Source organism: Antechinus flavipes, chromosome 6 (genome assembly GCF_016432865.1).
Source record: "Antechinus flavipes isolate AdamAnt ecotype Samford, QLD, Australia chromosome 6, AdamAnt_v2, whole genome shotgun sequence".
Classification (NCBI taxonomy): domain Eukaryota; kingdom Metazoa; phylum Chordata; class Mammalia; order Dasyuromorphia; family Dasyuridae; genus Antechinus; species Antechinus flavipes.
In genome coordinates this window covers 62,371,670-62,393,778 of record NC_067403.1, presented here as the reverse complement: position 1 = coordinate 62,393,778, position 22,109 = coordinate 62,371,670, and positions in this window count along the sequence as shown.

Genomic DNA, 22,109 nt, shown 5'->3' with positions numbered 1-22,109 from the left:
GTAGCAATTGTGTCATATATATGGTTTAGCTCTGTTTACTCTGCATCACTTCACATTCATCTATTTAAAGCTTCTCTACATTAATTACATTAATTTTTTTACCCCAAATTCCATCATAATCAAATATCACAATTTTTAATCATTCCCAAACTGATAGGCATCTACTTTCTCTAGCCCACCTGCTCCAACAATTCTTTGCTATTATTAAAAAGAAAATGGTACTAGAAATATTTTGATGTATATGGGGATTTTTTTTTACCTTCAATAATCTCCTTGGGATATAAACTTAGGAGTGAAATCTGCAATGGTTAATGGTCAATTTAAATATGTCATTTTCATAGTTCCAGATTACTTTCCAGAAATAATTTTTACTATTTCACAATTCATTCCATTTACAGTCATCTTTTTCTAGTTATATTTGTATAATATGCATATACATAAAGATACAGATAGATTTAAATTATGTAGATAATAAAAATATAAATATTTATGTAGATATTAATCCCAAACAATATGGTTATGGCTTTAGACACAAATCATATGAATGGCCATATACTTTATAAAAGTTTGAGAATTCATTAGATTGGAAGGAAACAGTAAAGGAGCAATGAAAGGAACAAGCTTCAAATTTCAAACTTTGGTTGCTGAAGGAAGGTAAAATTGAATTTCATTCTACTACCCATATTTCCCAGTATTCATAGTGGAAATGGGATATAAGTGGTTAAATAGCTAAAATGGAGGTGAAAATTTTCCTTCAACACTACCCCAGAGAAACAGGAGAAATATAAATGGTCACTATATTTTAACTAATCTGTGGTTTTCTTATATACTGTGCTTCTTATCTATGTACTCCTGACTAAGTGAATTTTCTGTCATGCCATGAACTTGTTGGTCTTTTTGTTTGTCCTGTTAACTGTCAAAAAGGTTTATTCAGTTTCTTTATTCCCTGCCATTTTGTCCAGAGAAGTGTGATTTCAAAAAAGCTTATGTTTTCATTCAATTTCTTTGTATGGAAAATGTAGAAAATACAAAATGTAATTGAATTTTTATAGCAGTTGGTACAGAAAGCACATTCAAACATTTAATAAACTTCATCATATATTTAATTTCTAAATAAAAATTACTGAAACTTACACCATTTGCTTTGTGGAAATAAATTTATAATCTCATGATTATAGTATTGCTTTTAAAATTTCTCCTCAGAAAATTAAAAGGATCCATAATTTTTAAATCAAAAGAATTTCATATTTTCATGACTGTTTTATAAGCTCAGAAGTCACTATTAATATTCTTAAGAATTAAGTACATAACCTGTTAAACTCCTAAATAATAATAATAATAAAGTGAACATTTAGAATACCTGAATATTTCTAGTAAACACAATTTGTATTAGTAGCTGAAACATTTCAACATTTAGCATTTTATAAAACTAGCCTGTAAGGATTATTTATTGCTTGTTTGCTCGTTAAGGAAGAGGAGAAGATTACTTTATGGACAGTCATTAAAAGTACATCATATTTACCTTAACTTAAAAAATCAAAACCATTTTCATTCCACCAAAAATTTTATTGGAAGCATAGTCTTCCTTCTTCTTCTCCTTCAATGGCATTTCATGTCTTTTGAGTGATAAGTGTAAGACCAGAAACTTATGAAATGCTGGGTAATGCTTGAATACTAACAATCTTGCTTCACCAAGTCTCCATGGCAATATTCGTGGGGGAAAGGGTTACATGCACAATGTTTTAAAATCAGCATTTTAAATATTTTCATCCTCTAAATATTGGTGCCCTGGGACAAAGCCCCCATTAACCTGACCTAGTTATGGCTCTGCCTCTCACTGTGCAAAATATCCTATAATCCTGTTTTTAAAGAGCTATTTTAGAGTAGCTATGAAATAATGGTATTTATGTATCACTTTTCACTCTGAGTTTGATTCAACTACATTATGCTTATTTATCCATTTGAAAATACAAAAGAACATATATTTTAGCATGAAATTATATAGGATAGCCTACTTACACTATTAGAGATCATCAATAAATCTTCATTAGAGTTAGTGAATACCATCCTTTCCTCCTTGCCCTTTAAATAAAATCTGGGATCAACAAAAATTGAGAATTGAATGAAATTCAAAGAATCTTTGAAATAATATCATTTTTAAAATTTTTAATTATTGATGCTTTTTAACATTTATGTAGTTTTAAACAGCAGGCTCTACATATGAGGTACTTTTGATGTATCATGGCCAGGAAATTGGGGAAAGGAACTTATATACTTTTGATATGAGGTAAAATTGTGAAATCTTGGTGAAAGTTTAAAAACAATAATATTTTGAAATTTACATCATTTTGTCTTCTGTGCCCATTACCAACTAACTTACAAGTTAAATCATTTCCCCCTACTCTTCAAATTGTTTAATGAATAAACTAACAGGAAAGAAATATCAAAGTGAACAACATTGAACATAAAGATTTTAATAATCTATGATAAAGTACTTTATCTTAGAAAATAGCAATATACAACTATTGCTTCAAACATTTTAGTGGCCAATTAAAGGGGAAAAAACCACAGATCTTTTCAGAGGTAAAACAATTTTTAATGGCTTTACTTTTTTATATGAATAAAACATTTAATGTAGACATAATTTCTCCTTGTAATCTGAATGATATGGAACTTTGAACCTATTAGTAGTTGAATCAGTAAATGATTTCCATTATCATGCTTGTCAGCTCAAGGTAGAAAACAGTCCAAATGGACAGAAGGTGATGGAGAAAGAAAAGAGTTCGGCAAACAGATGAATCAAAATGATTATCAGACCCTCTTAATCAGACTAAAACATGATCAATTCAGTCAAAACTGAAATTAGATATAAATATTTTCCCAATTATGCAATCAAATTTAAATTGTTTTCTAATTCTACTGGGAAAGTTGGTTTATTTTAGAGTGAGAAGTTGAATGATTTCCCCCTTAATACTTAATAGGGATAAAATAAAACCCTATTGACATCATTTTAGGAAGATAGTCCCTTGATATATACATCAGAGCTACAGATGAGGGAAAATTAGGGCTTTGGTGCAAGTTCAAAAATTTAGAACATGTTGGAAGCAGTACCTATGAATATGCCGAAGTTTACTTCTTCCCTTTCTTATTTCCTTGGCCATATTTAACCATATAGAATTATCTCTCAGTCCCATTTCCCCTGCCCAGAGCAGGGAAATGCAAAAGGCACCGACAACATTATCTGTAGCATCTTTATATTCTCCTGCTATTCTTGGAATAGCAGAATATTCTTGAAATTGAGAAAAAATGCTACTTAAAATGATATGTGAGTTCTCATGAGGAGTACCCGAGGAGAAAATACTGGGTAGACAGTAAGACCACTGATAAGTCTCTATAATATCTCAGAATTTCTTCCTTCTATATATATGTTTTCACTTCAACTGTACCTTTTTTCTCTCTGTGCTCTCCTTTAATCCATTGTTTGATGTCTGTCAAAATGTGCAGCAACTCATTATGATATACTTGAAGAAGGAGAGAGGAAATTCAGAACAATCTCAAGATTTTTATTACTATGTGGGCAATCTGCTTTCTGTAGAATAGAACTGCATTTGAAGGAATTTGTAGGCCTCAACTAGTCTAATGATATCTTGAAGCAAAGAACTATTTTCATAGCACATTACATAATACACTAGGTGTGAAATTAGTTTTCTGGTGAATGGACACCCTGGAGGTTGTTAGCTTTTTTTTTTTTTTTTTTTTTTATGTACAGCTTCTTATATACTACTGCATTAGCATTTCTTCTCTCAGATAACAAAATTAATATATTTTAATGAGTGAAAACCTCTTAATATACACTGAACATTTACTATGTTTTCATTCCTAATTTGACATCTTTGCTACAAAAAACTCCAAACAAAACAAAACAAAACAAAAACTTTTGTTTTGCTTTTCCCCTGTATTCTAGTGACAGGAACTGCTACCTAATTGGAAAAAAAAAGATGAAAAGAAAATCTTTTTGAAGTAAAATGTTATTAGTGAAAGAAATTATAAGGTTACATGACTGTGAACATACTTGGGCTTTGTTCTAGCGATGGTTTTGTAAAAATCAGAAACTCTGGGTGTCGCAAGCTCCCTCAGTGCTGTGGTTGAATTCAGGAGAAGCCAGTAAAATCTCTTTGAACTAATGGAGCAGGAAACTACTCAAGGGCTCTTGGGATAAATGGTAGGGTACTTTCCTCTTCAATTTGACCTATAAAGTGATCCTGCCTTTAGGTTTATTTTAAGATCGTTTAAGAACAGAGTGTAGGTTTACCAAAGAAGCAGTTCTTTTCCTCAGGCTTCTCCCTGGGGCCACGTATTCTAACCAGATACTAGAAGTTTTGCAAAAAAAAAAAAAAAAAAAATAGGATTTTTTTCTTAAAATATATATTAGAAAAAAAGAAAGTTAAAGAGTATTCTGAAAAACTGTAAGAATTGAACATAGACATATTACAACATTTTGCATTGGACAATTTCATATATCCTTTGAATATAAGTATAAAATAAAAGTTCACATTTTCATAATACTTTATATTTCTTTACTATGTTATTCAGTATTGTAGAACCTTTAGACAGAAGTGCTATCATAATCTCCATTTTACAGGTGAAAAATTGAGAGTAGGACTGATTTAAGCAGGATTTGAATCCAGATATTCCTGACTTTAAAATGTAATTTTGTATTCAATCTTCCAAACTGCCTCAATTGAATAACTAAGTTATACTTGAAGTTTGATCACAAATCTAAAATATACATCATTTTATTTGTGGCTAGAACAATAAAAAAGGGCCTAGATTCACAACTTATATCATTTTCAACTGTTCTCTATTCATCCTAAATATCACATTAATTTCCAAATCTTGTTATTTTTTATCTCTACAATGATCTCTGGCACAATCTCTTCTCCATTCACACAGCCACTGACATAGCAAAGTCGCCCATTGCTGTGTTTTCTATGTGACCAATCTAATTCAGGTCACTCTACTACAATCCGTTTTCTACCCAGTTACCTAAATTATTTTTCTGAAGTACATGATCATATCAAAAGCCCCCCAACTCATCCCTGCACCCCTGCCCCTGTCTACATATATATCTCCACACATCCTTAAAAATCTCCTATAGTTTTATCTATATGACTGACCACAGACTCTTTCAGTTTACATATGGAGTTTTTTTTACAATCTACTAAACACATCTTATTTCTGTCTCTCTGTTTTTGTCTCATCTCCCTTGCTCCCTCCCTCTCTCTCTCTCTCTCTCTTCTCTCTCTCTCTCTCTCTCTCTCTCTCTCTCTCTCTCTCTCTCTCTCTCTCTCTCTCTTAAAATTCTCTTTAAAAAAAGATTAAAAGAGAAAGGGACAGGATTTTTTAATCTTTTTCTTCACTTTTCTCTCTGTCTCTGTCTCTTAATCTCTCGGTTTTTCCACTTCTCTCTCTGTCTCTGTCTCTCCTAGCTTATTCTAAAGTATATCTATTTATGGTGATATTTAGCAAGAACAGACATACAACATTTCCCCTAATACTTCCAGGTAATTTTTCAAATGGAGAAGGTGGGAGATTAGTCTTGTAAATTAGCACAGTCCCTACATGGCATAAATTCCACCAAGTTCAAGTTCTAATTACCAGATTTTGATAGAATAGAGCCCCAAAATCTGTTCCTTGAAGCCTAAATGCTAGATTAATTATGTCAGTGGTCCTGCACTCCCAAATTCTCAAGACTTGAGCTCTTGTTTTAGATGAAAAATTCTATTTTCTATATCAATCAAAGGGATGAAGAGTCTGGGAGATGGAGTGCAATATTCCTCTATATTACATAGAATCTTTTATCCCTCTCCCTTAGAATCCATTGTAACCAGAATCCAGGAGAGGTGCTAGTTCAGGCCCTTTGTATTCTTGGACAGTTTTGGATCCACAAAGCCAATGTGTAAAGAAAATAAAGGCTCTTTCCAATCTGTGATAGGCTAAAATAGAATATTTCTGCATACCTGAGGACTAAAGGAAGCTGTTCCCAGTGGTTTCCATATGATTGATGCTATTTTAGTTGTTCTGGTCACATATTATCCCCTCTTTACACTTTTCCCTTCTGAAAACTTTGTTTTTCTCAACAAATAAGTAGGACCCACAAATAAGGAGGACATTATATTAATGTCCATCAAATGGAAAAATAGTGCTTCCTTAGGATTCAACAAGTGCCTGATTCAATGTTAGATTTGTTTCTTAAAGCCACAAGATGAAAAGAAAAGGAAAAAAAAAACACATAAATATATAAAAATTGCTTCTTGCCTAATTACTTTTCTAATTATTTAACACATTATTTTCATGTAATCTATAGTCCAGCCTTTTGGCCTACTTGCTATTTCTCACACTGAGCTCAAACTCTTCTTTCCATGTCTTTCCATTGTTTCTGTTTCAAATCAGAAAATCTTTACCCCTTTACTTTGGTATCTTAGAATTCTTAGCTTTTTTATTAGACTCTGCTCACTTGTCACCTTTTCTAGAAGGTCTTAGCCAGCCCTTTACCTTACAAAGTGCTTTACATATATTATATTTATCTGGTATGGTTTTTTATGCATGTCATCTCTCCCATTTTCATGTCACCTTCTTAAATGAAATGATGATTTCTTTTTTAAAAAAATTTGTATTTTCAAGGTAGCAGAATATCTGGAATACAGTAAGTATTTAATAAATGATTGTTGTCTCAACAATATAATATCTATATGATAACAAGATATATTTTGGGCTCAGGAATGAAGCATAAGCCATTAGCTTAAAGATAACACTAATTCCCTTTGTAGACAAATTTCAGGTTAATTTTTTCCCCCTAAAATGCCATATGCAAGAGCATATTTTCTACCAAGATTGAAGGTTTCCTCTGCCTTAAAAAAAAAATACTACATTCAGGGTGCTACATAGAATCTAGCCTGTTCAACAAGGTAGAGAAATTTGTACAATAGTATTTCAAGTGCTATTATGATACTCCATCTCATTTTAGAGAGCCACAAATTCCCTTCCATCAAGCATGTTGACAGAGAACCTCATACAATACATTTTTAGATAATTGTGGATCTACAATGGAATTAATGTAGATAGTTGCTTTTATGGGGTAAATAATAAGAAAAGCAAACTTTTTAATCCCATGCAACTCTTGATTGTATTCTTTGTAGATTTTTCAAAAAAGATGCTTAATCAACATGTTGGAAAAGATTCCCTGAGGAATTTTTGATATTGTGAAAATGCTAATGGGACACACGGACTCTTCAAAGTTCTTTACATTTCTCATGGGAATATCACACCTGCTCTTTCAGTATTACAGCTTTCTTTCCATATAGGGAGGGGGTGGGGGAAGAGGGAAAAATTGGAACAAAGTTTTGCAAGGGTTAATGTTGAATGCATCGGTTTTGAAAAACAAAAGCTTTAATAAAGAATAAAATTGTGTTTTTATAGTAGGCAATTTTGGAATTTTCAAGAATAATTGAGACCCAGAGACTGAAACCCAAAATGCTGTCACTTGCCTGAGATAACATAATTAATAAGTGAAAGAATCAGGTTTCAAATTTGTCTCATAAAGTACACTTTTCATCATATTAAGTTGACTTCGCATGTGAGCTTGTCTTTTAGAAATTCTCAATAACTTAAAAACAAATTAACAAAAAAAAAAGAGTTGTTGGTTTTGCATAATTTCACATGTGGTTTCATAATTGTGGGTGGAGATAAGGGACAGAATCTTGAACTCAAAAATCTTAAAAACAAATGAAAAAAATTAATTTGAATATAACTGGGAAAAATATTAAATAAACAAAAAGATTTGTTGAAAATTAATGTGGATGTCTTTGCCATTTGACTCCCTTTATTCTTCCAGATCTTGATTGGCTAACTTTACATACATAATACCTATGAAAAATACATTTGTCATTGACTTTTAAGATATTCTTTCTCTGATAAGCTCAGAGAGATTTTAATTTAACTAATTCATTTTTTTCTGTCAGAAAAAAATGAATAGAACTCCTCAAAAAGTCATATCATTCCATTTGATTTGTTGTAATGTTGTCAGTTGATAATTGTCATTCTTTGAGGGAAAAGAATAGTTTTTTCTTCTTCTAGATAAATTACCAGTTATTTTACAATGTATTTTATTTCTGTTAAATACCAGATCTTGATAACACCATTCATACTTTCTAGGTCAAAACTAAAATTGACAAAGCCTTTCAAAGATGCTCACATTTCTTAGATTGTTGTATTATTCACACCTTCTGAAATGACTCAGCCCCAGTGGCTCTCACGTTTCATTTTTTCCCATTTCGTTTCAGAGTTCTGGCTGAGAGAAACATCTCCAAGTGAAACAGCTGTTACTTGTTTAATACTCTCAACCTCATTAGTTAAATCAATACGTCTATCTTTGGCTCACTGTTTGCAGATTTTCATGTGAAATAAACTAATGCTGCAGATGTGCTCCACAAGACTTCTATGAACTGATGCATAGGAAAGCAAGGAAGACCAAAAGAACAGTTTACAGGCTAATAACAATAAGGTGGAAGAGATGACAGACATTCTGGAACTTTGATCATTGCAGTGCTGTCTGTAAATTTAAAGAAATAATAGGAAAGCATGCATTTAGATACTTAACAGAAATAATATGAATTTTAGTTGCAGAAAAAGCATATATTTTGAAGACCTGCCGTGTAGGCTGATTTGTTTTGCTCAACTATATTTTGTTTATGCAAGAATTGACACGTGTCTGAATGTGTGCGAGAGAGATTATGGAGGAAGGAGTCATTGGAATATCACTGTCCACTGGGAAATGCTGCTTTTCATGACCAATTTCCGCATATGATTCTTTTACATCTCTATATCACTTTAACAGCACATTAAGTTAGGAGTTCACTGTGTAATCCCCCAGATACATCTACACAAATTCTCCATCATCAAAATCAAAACAGGTACATTTTACCTTGGAACTGTAGCCAAAGTTCTGTTCTAATAAACCAGTAAGCTCAATCTTATAGTTTCTGTATCACCTTAGGGATCCATATGGAAATCCAGATAAAGTTATAGACCTCTCTCAGCACAGTAGTTAAAACCTGAGAACACATAGATGACACTTCTTGTAAATTTTAATTTACTGTCATAAAAAAGCAGGCTAAAAGTTCTCAGATGCTTTAGCATCTATGTATTAAATATAAAACCTCATCATCAACTTAAGCATTATCATCTCTATAAAATGTTTATTTGTTTTTCCACAAATGAATGCTATCGAGGAGTCATAAACAATCTCCACCCTTCCCACTATCCTTTGTTGGCTCAATAATTGATGTATACAGAGAACTGTAGGAGGGACTAGGAGGTGGAGTAAGACTAGCCAGGGTCACTTTGATGGTAGATGAGGAAGAAGGAAATCATGGAGATTCTGCATCCATCCAATTCACTCCTATCTCTAAAAATTAAGAATAAAGACCAAGGACTTTTGCTTATCCTGACTCAGGCTGATTCTAAGGTATCCAGGGTACTAACGCGGTCATCACACTTTTATGTACTATCATAGGCTTTGAAGTGGGAAAGGCTGTTTACCTGTGTACTGCACATCTCAAAAGACTGATTTAAAGTTCTTGATCTCCCTGTTTTATATTTCCTTTTGCTGCAATTACTAAAATCATTCTTGTCTTTCTTGCTTCTAATCTAATAAACTACTTTACCAAATTAATAAATTTAATTATTGCCTAATATTCCATTTTTTAAAAAATGGAGACTGAAAATTACTTCCTCCTTTTCTCCCTTTCTTCCTCCCTTCCTTCCTCCTTCCTTCCCTCTCTCCCCCCTTCCTTCCTTCCTTTCTCCCTTCCCTCTTCTTTTCTTCCTTCCCTCCTCCATGCTTCTCTCCTCCCTTACTCCCTTCTCCCCTTTTCCCTCCTTCCTTCCTCCCTCCTCTCTTCCTTCCTTCTTTCCTTTTGTCCTTCTATTCTTTCTTCCTTCCTGTCTTCTTTCCTTCCTTCTTTCTTTCCTTCTTTCCTTTCTTACAGCTTTGATCCAAACAAGCAAGGTGATGTGTTTTCTTCCTCATAGATTTTAGCTACACATTTGTACCACTGAAATAAAAAAATAAATGAGATATTTTAGCTTCACTTACCTGATGAGACAATAAAATAACCAAAATACAAAAATCTAAAATAAGATCATAATGGAGGTAAAAGGGCAAACTGCAAACTTTTATATCAAATAGAAGCAATTCACTTATACTAAAACATTTCCACTCTGGATTACATTTCTTTTTCAAAAAAGATAATCCTCTTGTAATCCTCAATAGAATTTGCTTTCAGAAATTGTTATTATACTTTGGACACAATGGTAGCATAAATTTCATCCAAACAGGTTGTATTAGATACAAGAATTCAAAAGAACTTTATGTAGTTGTAGAATTCTGAAGTCTGAATATAAGAGTTAAAAAAATCAAAAAACAAAAAACAAAAAAAAAGAGTTCCTATTAAGAATAATACTTGCAAAGCATTTTAATCACATCAAGTGCATAGTTAACTTTTTGTTAAAGAGAATTTCTTGTGCAAAATGAAGATATTTTGACAACTGAACTGAATGCTTTCCAATACTTCAAATAGTTTTCAATTCAGCATTCAAATACAGATGTTGAACACTAGAAAGGATTATGAGACTTCAATATAGCTACACATAATTATCAACCATGCAGCAATTCAACATAACAATGGGTTTCTTTGAAGGACCCACCATGTTAATATTCATTTTCAGAAAGGAAATAGTATTATGTCACAGTAGTACACCAAGTTTATCATACCAAGCAAATTGAATAAGTTAATATCGCTTCTACAAGTGTCTTAGAGTTTGAAAATTTGTAGATAATATCAGAATAGAAAGCTGAATCCTTATTTTCATTTCTTATTAATTGATGAAGATTATTAGAAAGCAAGTCTAGCCAGAGCTATTAATATAGAAGAAAAGGTAGCTCGAGTTTTTAATGTTATAATGAGGTGCCAAGAAAGTAATTTTCATTATATAGATAATAATAGATACTATTTATATAATGCCTATTACAAGCCAGGTACTCTGGTTTTACAAATTTAGTATTTACATATAGTATCACATTTGATCCTTACAACATCCCAACAAGATAGGTATTATTATTACCCTCCTATTACAGAAGAAGAAACTGGGGCAAAAGAGGTTAAGTCACTCATGCAGTGTTATATAGCAAAGTGTCTGAGGTTGTAGTTGAATTAAAGTTTTTTCTGATTTCAGGTCTGGCATTCTATCCACTGAGAGCAGTTAGTGTTGCATTGTTTTTTGTTTGTTTGTTTAATGCCAAACACAGTTGCATTAAAATACTTTAAAATATTCATTTCTGAAGCTTCAAGAGGGTCCCTTATAGAAAGACACTATTTCTAGACTGATCCTTTCTTGCATTAGATAAAAAAGCATTTCAAGCTAGAATGCCTTCTCTTAAATTTGAATCCCATCAACTCTTATCTTTTTCCAAGTCATTTTTTCAGTTATAATTGGTTCTTCTTTTCTTCCTGAAAATCTCCGACAGCAAAAATTGATGTTGAAATCACCATATTTTATAAACAAATTAGAAGTTTTAGCTGCAATATATTATTACCATAACAGATCAGGCTTTCTTTCATAAAATTGCATTTTGTGATCATTCATCATTTCATATGTGAGACATTTCAACAAATTACTCATATGTGAGTTTGGAGCACATGATTTGACTAACTGCAAATTTAATTACACTTTAAGCTAATGGAAATTTCACATTTCTACATTGTTCTTTTGAAACCATATCAACCAGGGAAAACATATCAACTTTTTCATTTAATAAGTGGATAATTAGTAGTTTCCAATGTCCAAAGTAGTTACTTTGTGACTGCACTGTGCTAACCTGGGGATTTAAAGAATAAAAGAAATATGTTTTGGCTTCAAGGAGCTCACATTCTAAAGGTGGGGACAGCATGCAAAGATCTCTCCATATAAATAAGATGTAGATCATATTTTCTGTCTTAGATACAATTACTTACATATCTTTCGGTCATCCAGTCAAAATTATTTTATTCATGACTTACCCTATAGAATTCTATTCTATGTTCTTACTTGAAGAGCATCCTAGAAGATGGGGATTTTCCTAATATTCTCTTCATACTCTATATGAACTAATGTTTATCTGCAGATAAGTTTTCATTCAGTAGGCATTAATTTTTTATATATTTCACTTTTATATATGAAGGAAGGAATACATATCTACCATTTGTAAGAAGTCTAGTTTAATTATATTTAGGGAAATGCTAATGAATTTGAAATGATCTAGCAACTATCTCACCTGGTTCCCCTGATATCTATGGTACATATAAGATGGTTGCCTGGGGTTACATGTCCAATCAATTAGTTCCTATAACAACGACATTTCTGATTTCAATGTGATGATGGGGGCAATTAGTACAGATCTTTTATAGAAAGGAGAAAACCAATGAGATCTAATTCAGATTTGGGAAAAAGTTGACAACTAAAAAATTGTTAGTTGAGGGAGAAAATAGGAAAGTTAAAAAAAAAAGACAGAATAAAAACTTGTCTATATTCCACTATGTGACTAAGACTTCAATGCTGCAGTATAGCTTTGGGGGGTATTCCTGTGGTATTTCACTTGCTTTTCCCCCATCATGGTTAATTTTGACTACAACCAGTTATTATGTGAATGTGATGATTTCTTTCATAAGTTTTCTGTGGTTAACATTCTAAAACATTTTTAAAAGAAGTTAAATGGAATTTGAGATCTCTGATGAGTACAGCATATTCTTCAGAAAGTATATGGAGAAGGCATGTTGGATGTTTAATAATGTATTGATAATGGAGAATTTTATCACTCTTTTTACATTGCATTATTAAAAAATAGATTATGTGCAGACTTATTCATGAAAAGGAGAGATAATATTAGATCTTATGGTGTTTCTTCTTCTTCTTCTTCTTCTTCTTCTCCTCATCCTCTTCCTCCTCCTCCTCCTCCTCCTTCTTTTCCTCCTTCTTCTTCTTCTCCTCCTTCTTCTTCTCCTCCTTCTCCTCCTCCTCCTTCTTCTCCTTCTTCTTCTCCTCCTCGTTCTCCTTCTTCTTCTTCTTCTTCTTCTTCTTCTTCTTCTTCTTCTTCTTCTTCTCTTCTTCTCTTCTTCTTCTTCTTCTTCTTCTTCTTCTTCTTCTTCTTCTTCTTCTTCTTCTTCTTCTTCTTCTTCTTCTTCTTCTTCTTCTTCTTCTTCTTCTTCTTCTTCTTCTTCTTCTTCTTCTTCTTCTTCTTCTTCTTCTTCCCCTTCTCCTTCTTCCCCTTCTCTCTCTCTCTCTCTCTCTCTCTCTCTCTCTCTCTCTCTCTCTTTTTCTCTTTCTGTGTTTGTGTATCTGTCTCTCTCTCATACATACAAACAGTCTTTCTTCCAGATTGAATATTTCTTTAGGGCAGGCAGTATAATTTATCTTTGTATTCCTAGTAGGTAGAATAAAACCTTATATACATTGTAGGTACTTAACAAGCGTTTGTTGAACTACAATGAATTTGGTGCATGAAGAAATGTTTGTGAAGAAAGCTGGAAGTTTCTGCATTTTAATGAAATAAAGAGTATGCATGAATATATGTAAGAGGAAGTTCAGATCCAATATTCTCTTTAAATTTTCTTGTATTCTTGCCTTAATTTTATTTGAGCTTCTCAGCCATTCTTTTGAAAGCATTTTCTTTTGTGATTTATTTGATTTCAAGTTATTGTCATTATTCTATGTATATTATATCATTCTTATCCAGGATTCCTGTTTTTTTTCTTCTGTCTTCATATTGCAACAGTGGGTCTTTTTGCTTCTCGATGCAGCAGTCCTCAACCTTATTGGTCTTCTGGTTCTTTGCACTCAAAAATTATTGAGGAGATTAAAGAGCTTTTGTAAGGGTGGATTATATCTATCAATAATTTCTGAGTTAGAAATTTAAGTATTTTATCATTATTATTATTATGGAAATAGTTTTGAGCTAACAATCCCTCAACAAACTTGGGTTCCCTCAAGTATCAACAGGTAACTTCCAGGGTGTTGCCTGTATAACAATAATAGAGTCACCCATACTTAAAATGACAAAGATAAAATTTGAACCTAGGCTTTCCTAATTCTAGCTCAGCATTCTATCCATCCTCTTATATAGCTTCTGTTTAATATACCAGATAAGAATTGGGCCAATGACTACTGAATTTCTTATTTAAAAAGAAAAAAAATTTGATCACTTAAGTTAAGTTAGCTTTATGTTTAGGGTGCTTTGCTCATTATATGTTATCTTGTACTTTTATTTGACAGTGCTTGCTTTGAGTTAAATAATCAAAATTCTTAATAAGTACTTTTACTTAATTTTTAAAAATTATTTAATTATTATTTCACATATATTAAAACAAACATAAAAATATAAATTATTTTATAAATTTGATTAATATGTAATTAATAAATATTAAGTAATAACTATAAATGTACATTCTTAACAAAAGTTAACATACTTTCATCTAAGATTTAACATTCAACTTAGTAAAGTCAGACTCATTTCATACTAAGAACAATTATTAAATCAAAAAGATTTGGTGTCTAAATTCATAAATGTATTTCTGTAAAGTGAGAAATATTAAGTATGAGTTTAAATTTATTGTGAAATATGTTAAAGAGCATTTGTGTCTAAAATTCCTACTTCAAAGCTATTAGCCAAGTCCCAGTAGGTATTATGACAAATGAGTTTCTCTGTGGATAGATAACATAAGAGAGCCAAATTAAACTAGTGATTCTCCATGAAAAGTTTTCCATTTGGTACATGGGGTAATAATTTTTTAAAGAGTGATTATATTCAGCATGTTGTGGATATGCATCCAATCTTGCATTTTAAGAGCAAGGTTCAAGTTTTCCCTCTGACATATGCTAGCTATAACATTAGCAAGTTATTTTACTTCTCAGTGCCTTAAAGAAATCTCTAAGCCAATAAATTATCAATGAGTTGCAAGCACTGAAGGTATGCACATTGGGAATTTCTTATACCAATAAAATTTAAGAATCTAGAGTTCCCTTTTTCACCTATTGATACCTTGATCCTTTAATGACTTTTGGGTTCTTCTAACTTTGAGTTTCTGAAATTCCTTATGTGATTGTGGAATTTTTTCCCAGTCATGTTCTTCCTTATATTCCTTAACATCCATATAGGATTAGATGTTGGAATCTTTACAAACTGCTAATTCATTAGAGTTGATAGATTATTGATCTGATCTTACAAGAAGATGTTTTGGGCCAGAACCTGAAACAAGGTACTAAGTAGAACTAATTGATACAATGCTTGTGTTCACACCTTTACTCATTGGAGTTCACATGTTTGGAAAATTTCAGGGTTTAGTATGAGATATCTGAATTCACACCTCCCTTGAAGCTCTTAGGGCCAGAGAGCACTATGGGAGAAAACCCATAATCCCATTCTCTCAGGAGAGTCATGTATAAGCCAGTGAAGAGTGATTCATTTGATAATATTTTCCACTTGGTTGGCTGGTGGCGGAAGAAGAGTTTTCAGAGGAAGAAGCTACGAGTCGAGAGTTGAGTGGGAGATTGAGAAGGCTCTCTGTGACTTAACTGAGTTTCAATTGATAAATGATGGACAGAAGCAGCTACACCCAAAGAAAGAACACTGGGAAATGAATGTGAACTATCTGCATCTTTGTTTTTCTTCTCAAGTTATTTTTACCTTCTGAATCCAATTCTCCCTGTGCAACAAGAGAACTGTTCGGTTCTGCAAACATATATTGTATCTAGGATGTACAGCAACATATCTAACATATACAGGACTGCTTGCCATCTAGGGGAGGGGGTGGAGGTAGGGAGGGAAAAATTGGAACAGAAATGAGTGCAAGGGATAATGTTGTAAAAAAAAAAAATTACCCTGGCATGGATTCTGTCAATATAAAGTTATTATTAAATAAAATTTAAAAAAAAAAAAAGAGAAGGCTCTCTGTGGTGGCTGGGCTCCTGCACTTCCCCCACTGATACCAAGCTGGTCTGAAAGAATCTCCAGAAAGCTAACCGGGCTATATTAGAGACAATAAAAGATCTGAACTTTTACCAGCTGGCTGCATTTGGGTGATTATTACTTTCAACTGCAACTAAGGCTGCTTCCAAGAATACCTCCCCCAAGAAACCTACCTTCTCCCTCAGAGAGAATCATCCACCATTATTTTAAAGAAGAAAAAAAAAATACCACAATTAGATACCATTGCCCATTGCCTAAATACCTCTAAATGTATAACACATCAAAAATTTAATTTTTATATGTCCCCAAAAGAACTCATTTTCTTCCACCCTAAACTACAAAATGATTCTAACTTGTCAATATCTATTGGTAGCATTATACTTTCCAACTCATTCTCATTTAAAACGTAATTTTTTTTTTGGATTGGTTCCTTCCCACAATCCTCCAAATTCAATAAGTTGACAAATTTTCTTGATTTGAGTACCATGAACTGCTTTGTATTCCTCACCTCCTTTCTGTCCTTAATATAATTACTTTTGTTAAGGCCTTCATTACTTTTGAACTAGACTATTAGTATTCTAACTGGTGTTTCTTCAGTTAATCTCTGCTACAATGGTCCATGAAATCTTCCTACTTCACTGATTTGATCGTGTTATTCCTTTTTTTTCTCCAATGGATTTGAATTGCCTACCCACTAAAATGCAAACTCATTTCATCATTCAAGGCTCATCACAATCTAGATTTAAAATAATGTTTCAAGCCTTATCTCATACTATTCCACTTCCTATAATCTATCTTCTGTCTACATTTAACTAATCACCAAGACTTGTTCTCATCTTGCCATTTTCAATCCATCTGTGCTCACTTATTTCCGTAGCTTTGCTCATATCTTCATGACCAGAATACTTTCCTTTCCCTTGTTGCCTATTCAATTCCTAATCATCCATTCAACTCAACTGAAATGCTCTCAGCAGCTACTTACAACTCTCATCATTTGCAACCTAACTCATTAGAAAGGATTACCTCTTAGACTTCACAGATTCCACCATCACTACCACCACTACCAATTTATAGTCATAGATTACTTTTAATTTTGCAAAGTATATAGCATATATTCTTATTTGTAATTATGTAATATATTTATCATGCAATATTTCATATTACATGCATCTTTATTAATAATTTATTTTCCTGTTAGAGTATAAATTTCTTGAGGGTAGAAATGCTTTCTTATTAAAATTTTGCATTTCCCCTGATACTCAGCATAATTCTGCATGCATTAGATATATAATAAATGTTATAGTTTTTAAATATTTTTCCTTTGCATTTATTATGTTCTCTCTTGCTATATAATTCATTAGATCAGAGATCTGGAGTAGGAAATAAGCTCATAGCCCTGTATACCAATCTTCTACTTATTTGTCTTTTAAAAAATGAGTAAATTGAGCCCGAGAAGTTAAATAAGTTACTGAATGCTATGTGGGTAGTAAGCATATTAAGAGGTAAGATTTGTTCCTAGGGCCTCAGAATTTACAGCTAATTTTTTTCATCAGTACTTGCTTCCTTATTTCTTTTTATTTGTCATTTCCCATTAACATTGAACTACTTGCTCTTTGAAACATATTTATATGTCCATCTAACACTGTGTTTTCCAGTTCATGTTTATGCTTTTGAATTGCTAAGATAATACCATCATTCATTAAGTAGACTTCTGCAAGTGTTAAAGTCACCATTAAAAAATCTGCAATTTTAATACTACTAGAGGATGACAGAAACAGACATTAATGCTGAAACTCCCTAGTGTCTGCATATTCCAACTTACATTTGAAGCTAGAAAAATAGTTTAAGGAGTAGGTTAATTATTTTAATATATTTATTTATATATTCCAAAGTCTATCCTTGTTTTAAGTTGGATCAGTAGAAAATAACAGAAGTGAATATCATGTCAGTTCCTTACAAAATATTCTTTAAATTGCATATAGATGTTATGCCGTTAGCCTTTTTATACCCTATAAAAGGTAAATATAAAATCATCCATTTGTATTAGTGTTTTTAATATATTTTTTAAAACAATTGAGAATATTTTTCATTGTTACCCCATTATCCCTTATACAAGGAAGCTAAAATAATAGTTCCAGTTATTCTCAGTTCCCAAAAAATGTTTCTGTTGGCAAGTGAATTTTAATAGATTCCTTTGTGAGAAACTATAACCTACATACAACTGAATTTCCCTTTTTGCCCTAATGACAGCAAATTTAGAACCAAATTCAGTGCCTAATGGCAGCAATCAACTCCTTTCAGATGACTAGTAGCATCAGCTTCCTCTGCTTCTTTTACAAAATCTCTGCTTTTTTATAACTGACAAGCCCAGTTTATAATATATGTAAAATGGCCATAAATTAAGTTGCAATTTAATGTGTAAGTTACCATAAGTCTTTCTAAAAGTAGATAGATCTATCAATCTGAAAGAAATAAAAATATCATTAATTCTTTTTACTTTTAGGTAGTTATAATTCAGAAGTTCTTCTGAAAAATGGATCACATCAACCAAGATAGCCAGATCATATCAATCAATCAATTAGTAAGCACATACATATACATAATAAGATAGAAGGTACAAATTAATTTGATGACTTAATTTGTATATAAGCAATACCCATATACATATGTATACACATATATGAAACTAACTTCTATTATACTTCTCCTGAGATGATATTATACATATAATATACATACATTTTATCTACTCATATATAATACACTTATATGTACATATGCATACATTTGTGTATGTGTATGAATATACATGTACATGTGTGTACATGGAACATGTTCAGATTTGTCATTCTCAGTTTGGAACACATGTGAAACATGGGATGGGACTTGCTTGGGGCTAAGTGAGATGTATAATTCATTATTTTGTGGTTTGTACTTTAAGAAGACCAAAAATTTCCTTTAATGGCTTTAAGGCTGATGACTCAGTACATAGACAATAATGATCTATATCTCTGGACTTCCCCTGTCTTTTTAGGTAGAAAATGATGGACTATTTCAAGCTACTTCTGAAGACATGGAAAACTGGGAATTATCTCTGATTTTTTCCTCTCATCCATAGTCTTATGGTGGCTATGAGCACAGGGCATCTAAAGCACATTCTCTGCCTAGGCAAGCCTGAACTTGGTTTGCCTCTTTGTTTTTGTTTGACTAGTATATGGACCATGTAAAGAAACATAGATGTTAGACTATTATTTAATGGTTATAGGACACTCCCACATGAAGAGAGACTTTCTACCAGCCAAGGTCAGCCCTTCCTCTAAAATTTTCAGCCTTAGATGCTATAAATGGCAATTAACTTTCTCAAGATAAAACATCCTATATTTATTTGAAGTAGGACTTGAACCCAACCTGGTCTTATCCTGAGATCAGGTGTTTCTCCACAATCCCATGATGCTTTTCCTGGAGGGGAGGAATATTTAAAATAAATGGGGACACAAAGAATAATATATAGAGACAGGTGGGCTATCATTAATGAGTGCCTTAGTAGAAATGGCACAATTAATATGGTCAAATAAGATTTTATTTATTATCTTTTCTTCAAAACTTACTAGCCATGTGTTCTATCTTACCTGTGCCCCAATTTCCTCATTTGCATAAAAGAGATATCCATAGTAACTACTCCATGGGATTGGAGTAAAAATCAAATGAGATAAAGTATGCGTAATGTTTTATCAACATTAAAATTTTATACTGGGTGTACCAAAAGTCATTCTACAGTTTTAAATTACTAAAACATAAAATTACATGAAGACCTTTGCAGCACCTTGTATAAAGGACAGTTAATATAATCAGACAGAGCTTTGTAGGTCCTCATATAAGGTATATTAAGTTACAGTGGAAAGCATCTTACTGCAATTTTATAGAAGGCACAGGATAGTTTCTGGATATAGATAGAACCTAAAATATTACACAGTGTAATGTACCTTTTTTTTTTTTTACACATGAGAAAACAGATCCAAATGAGACAAGTGATTATCCCCAAAACATGGAAATAACAAGTGCCAGAGTCCAAATTTGAATCCAGGTTGTGATTCTAAAAACTATGGTTCTCCTTTCCCATTATATGCTCACAAAGACCATCCTTGTTTTACCATTTAGTGTAAATAATATAGTATTCAACAAAAATGTTACTTTTTATAAAACATAGTAACTGTTATTTAATCAAATTAATTTAGGAGGAGCTAAGATAAAATGTAAAGAATAGATCTCAAGAGAAAACTATGCTCTTTCTTTTTAATATATCAAAATAAAAAATAGCAGTTATAGAATATAATTTAATGTGGTTGAAATACTATGAAATTGCTGTTAGGAGAAGCAGCCATATTGTAAAATAATCAATTTAAATAATTAAACATTTTAAACAAAGTTAAATAATTGTAAACATTTAAACAATAAAATAAACATTTTAAAGTCTTGGAAGACATTATTCCCATTGAGCAAAGAGAATTTGAACAGCAAAGATATACTGTCTTTTTGTTCTATTACAGAGAAATAAGAAAATTCTTTTTGAAAAGACAACCATTCCCTGTGTTGCCCTTAGTTCTTTTTTTATTTTATTTTATTTTATTTATTTTTTTAAAATAACTTTTTATTGATAGAACTCATGCCAGGGAAATTTTTTACAACATTATCCCTTGCATTCACTTTTGTTCCGATTTTTCCTCTCCCTCCCTCCACCCCCTCCCCCAGATGGCAAGCAGTCCTTTACATGTTGAATAGGTTACAGTATATCCTAGATACAATATATGTGTGCAGAACCGAACAGTTCTCTTGTTGCACAAGGAGAATTGGATGCAGAAGGTATAAATAACCCAGGAAGAAAAATAAAAATGCAAGCAGTTTACGTTCATTTCCCAGTGTTCTTTCTTTGGGTGTAACTGCTTCTGTCCATCCTTGATCAATTGAAACTGAATTAGCTCTCTTTATTGAAGAGATCCACTTCCATCAGAATACATCCTCAAACAGTATCATTGTTAAGGTATATAATGATCTCCTGGTTCTGCTCATTTCACTTAGCATCAGTTCATGTAAGTCTTGCCAGTCCTCTCTGTATTCATCCTGCTGGTCATTCCTTACAGAACAATAGTATTTCATAACGTTCATATACCACAATTTACTCAACCATTCTCCAATTGATGGGCATCCATTCATTTTCCAGCTTCTAGCCACTACAAACAGGGCTGCCACAAACATTTTGGCACATATAGGTCCCTTTCCCTTCTTTAGTATCTCTTTGGGGTATAAGCCCAGTAGAAACACTGCTTGATCAAAGGGTATGCACAGTTTGATAACTTTTTGAGCATAGTTCCAAATTGCTCTCCAGAATGGCTGGATGTGTTCACAATTCCACCAACAATGTATCAGTGTCCAAGTTTTCCACATCCTCTCCAACATTCCACATTATCTTTCCCTGTCACTCTAGCCAATCTGACAGGTGTGTAGTGGTATCCATTAGTTCTAAATAGCACAGTCTTATTAGCTACTACACTATACAAGAGGAAGGTATTCAGCTCTGTCACCAAATTTTAGGAAGGACTCAATAAGATAATGAGCATCCAGAACAGATCAACCTGCATATTGAAGGATCTAGAGATATGAGGAGAGACTAATGGTACTGTGAATATTTACTCTAGAGAAAACAAAAACAAAAACAAAATATAGAGGTATGTGATAGCTCTCTTTAAGCATCCAGATGGATGTTATGCAGAAGAGGGATTGTTAGCTTAGTTCCATTTTATCCCAAAGACCTAAACCAGGAGCTGTGAGTAGAATCCCCAGAGAGAAATTGGAGCTTCACTCAAAAAAACCCCAAAAACTGAAAGATTAGATCTAGCTCATGGAAGAATGGGACATCTTCAGAGGTGTTTGGTGTCCTCTCATTAGAAATCCTCAAGCAAACACAGAACAAGCATTAATTTGGTGGTGGAATGGATTATTTTTGAGGAATGACTCATAATTAGATGGATGTTGAGATTCCTTCCAACTTGGA